This window comes from Musca vetustissima, unplaced genomic scaffold (assembly GCF_032173495.1).
Source record: "Musca vetustissima isolate MV318-11 ecotype Yass unplaced genomic scaffold, APGP_CSIRO_Mvet_v1 utg24037, whole genome shotgun sequence".
In the NCBI taxonomy this organism is placed as follows: Eukaryota; Metazoa; Arthropoda; class Insecta; order Diptera; family Muscidae; genus Musca; species Musca vetustissima.
In genome coordinates, this window is record NW_026880266.1 from 192,037 (window position 1) to 195,426 (window position 3,390).

Genomic DNA, 3,390 nt, shown 5'->3' on the forward strand with positions numbered 1-3,390 from the left:
TTTTAAAAAAAATCTCACTCGCCTCCTTCATAGTTCCGGCTAGTTTCAAATTAGTACCTCTTAGCAAATGGAACTCCTTTTCTATTTAGTGCCTTGCACCACAGGCACTCCCAAATATCAATATAAGAGGCTGTTTTGCCCAAATGAAAACCGCTTACAGCAGCTACACCACTCGCGCTACAGATGAAAATCGATACTCCACCGATAGAGCAAGCACACCCAACAAAGCGACACGACTTTTTAAAGCACAAGATCACGAATTACCGCGAAAAGTTAAACACAAAATTTGGCCACAAAAACGAAAGGTTATACGTATTCAAAGAACACCCCCAAGGTAGATGTATTAGGTAGTCGCATCGACCCAGTTGATTGTAACATTGAATGTCAAAACAAATTGTTGTAATTTTTAATTCGCCTTAAAAAATGAATTAATGTTTGTAAATAAATAATTCAACCAATCAGAACAAAATGTTTGTATACCCTGCACATCTATGTTAAATGTGACATCTTTGAACTTTATGCGGCCTCATAGCGATCGACCCGATATTGGAGTGTGTGTAAATACCAACTCTGTGTACATACATTAATACAATTGCAGTCTTTAATCTATATCTTTCAGAACATACAATTCTATGTTAGCGATTTTTCAAATAAAATATATTTGACGCCGTAAATATTGAGCGATTATTATGAAAACAGTTATATTAATTCGTAGGCCAGATCCCCATCTCCGTAATTTCATGGATTTGGGTCATAATTGTGGCCTCTAAATATAAACCGGACACTACCAAAACCAATAGAAGTAGACTTATGCCAGAACCGTATATACATACAAAATTTCCAGAATTCATCAAGGGAAATTATTGAAAGATGCCGACACATACTGAATCGTTTATTCAAAATAGTGCTGATGTTGTGTTTTCAGAAGATATTTTTTTCAATCACCATTTGATTCGGATCATGATAATCAGACTACAAACTCTTGAGGCAACACATAGTTTTAACATAGATGTGTGTCTGATTGGTTGAATTAAATTTGCCTACACTGTCGACAAATAGAGTTACACAATTTTTTGAGAAACCAAATAGACATTGGGTTTATTCAAGAAACTCACCTACGTAGAAACAGAAGAATGAAAATACCGGAATACTACTGTATATCAAATAGTATATCCGTTGGCCTAGCAATTGCAATCAAATCCTCAATACAATTTAACAAGGTAGTGCTGAATGATGTCGGGATTTTGTTGAGATTGAAGATTGTACTTTGATCAAATAAACCTTAGTCTTATTTATTGTAGAATGCTTTGATATAATATTTGTCATGTCATGAGGATTGGAAGTTTGCCGTAATAGCTTATTTTCAAATGAAGGAATTATGGGCGTCTGTGGAAGGCACGGAAACCAAGCCGGAAAAGAAGATCCAAGCTAGAGCAGAACTAATAATGTTAGTGGATAAATCTGTGTATCCTCATATTCGAGAGTGCAACAGTGCCAAAGAAATATGAGATACATTGAACGATATTTTTGCTGATTCTGGCTTAGTAAGAAGAGTCGGCCGTATCCAGAGGTTCTGTTCTGCGAAACTCAATAATTTTGCGTCCGTTGAAGGGTATGTAAACGATATATTGACTAGTGCGCATAAGCTAAGGAGTGCTGGATTGAAGTTGGATGAAGAATGGGTCGGATCCATGATGCTTGCTGGTCTTCCAGAGGAGTACAAACCAATGATCATGGGCGTACAAAGTTCAGGAATAAAAATCACTGGCGATTCGATCAAGCTAAAACTTTTGCAGATGTACGAATCCGCGATGATGAAAATCTCGCTCTTCCAAGCCGTCAGAAGCAAAAACCTAAAGGTCCAAAATGTTTCAATTGCCAGAAATTTGGACATATAGCTGCTAAGTGTCCAAAAAATCCAATACAAAGAAGAAGGCAAATGCTATGATTGGTTCGTTCTCTGTAAGTAGCACTGCAAAGGAAAATTGGTATTTTGACTCTGGAGCTTCGGCTCATATGTCCGCCAACGAGAAAATTTTCAATGGGAAGCTAGAACCCAAGACTACTGAAGTAACAATTGCGAACAATTCAAAAATCAATGTTAAAGGCATGGGTAATGTGGAATTGACAACTCGTGAGGTTAAACAATCCGAAAGCGTTGTGCTCAAAGATGTACTGCTGGTACCTGAATTGTGCCTTAATCTGTTGTCGGTGTAAAAAATAGTGCAAAATGGTCTCGAAGTTCATTTTAATAATACAGGCTGCAAAGTTATCAACAATGACAAGGAAGTAATTGCAGCTGGATATCATTATGGTGCTTACATGGGCAAAATTCCGCAAGATGGTAAAATGTGGCACAATCAGAACAAAATGTTTGTATACCCTGCACATCTATGTTAAATGTGACATCTTTGAACTTTATGCGGCCTCATAGCGATCGACCCGATATTGGAGTGTGTGTAAATACCAACTCTGTGTACATACATTAATACAATTGCAGTCTTTAATCTATATCTTTCAGAACATACAATTCAAAGTTAGCGATTTTTCAAATAAAATATATTTGACGCCCAAAGATGTACTGCTGGTACCTGAATTGTGCCTTAATCTGTTGTCGGTGTCAAAAATAGTGCAAAATGGTCTCGAAGTTCATTTTAATAATACAGGCTGCAAAGTTATCAACAATGACAAGGAAGTAATTGCAGCTGGATATCATTATGGTGCTTACATGGGCAAAATTCCGCAAGATGGTAAAATGTGGCACAAGCGAGTAGGACATGTCAGTAGTGAAATTTTAAAGCAAATGGTTGAAGGATCTGTCGCTGATATTACTTGTGAGCCATGTAACATTGAATGTGTTACGTACTACAAAGGAAAATTTTCTAGGCATCCATTTCACGAATCGGCAAATCGTACCACTGATGTCCTTCAGTTAATACACAGTGATGCTTGCGGGCCAATGGAATGCCGTTCATTTGCAGGCTCAAGATACATGCTGATCTTTGTTGACGACTTTTCTTCAAAAGTTTTCGTATATTTTTTAAAGACGAAAAGTGAAGTGGCTGAGAAATTTTAGGTATTCAAAAACAATGTCGAAAACGAGACGGCAAAACAATCAAAATTCTCAGGACCGACAATGGGTCTGAGTTCTGCAATTCCAGAATGAAATGAATCGTTTATTCAAAATAGTGCTGATGTTGTGTTTTCAGAAGATATTTTTTTCAATCACCATTTGATTCGGATCATGATAATCAGACTACAAACTCTTGAGGCAACACATAGTTTTAACATAGATGTGTGTCTGATTGGTTGAATTAAATTTGCCTACACTGTCGACAAATAGAGTTACACAATTTTTTGAGAAACCAAATAGACATTGGGTTTATTCAA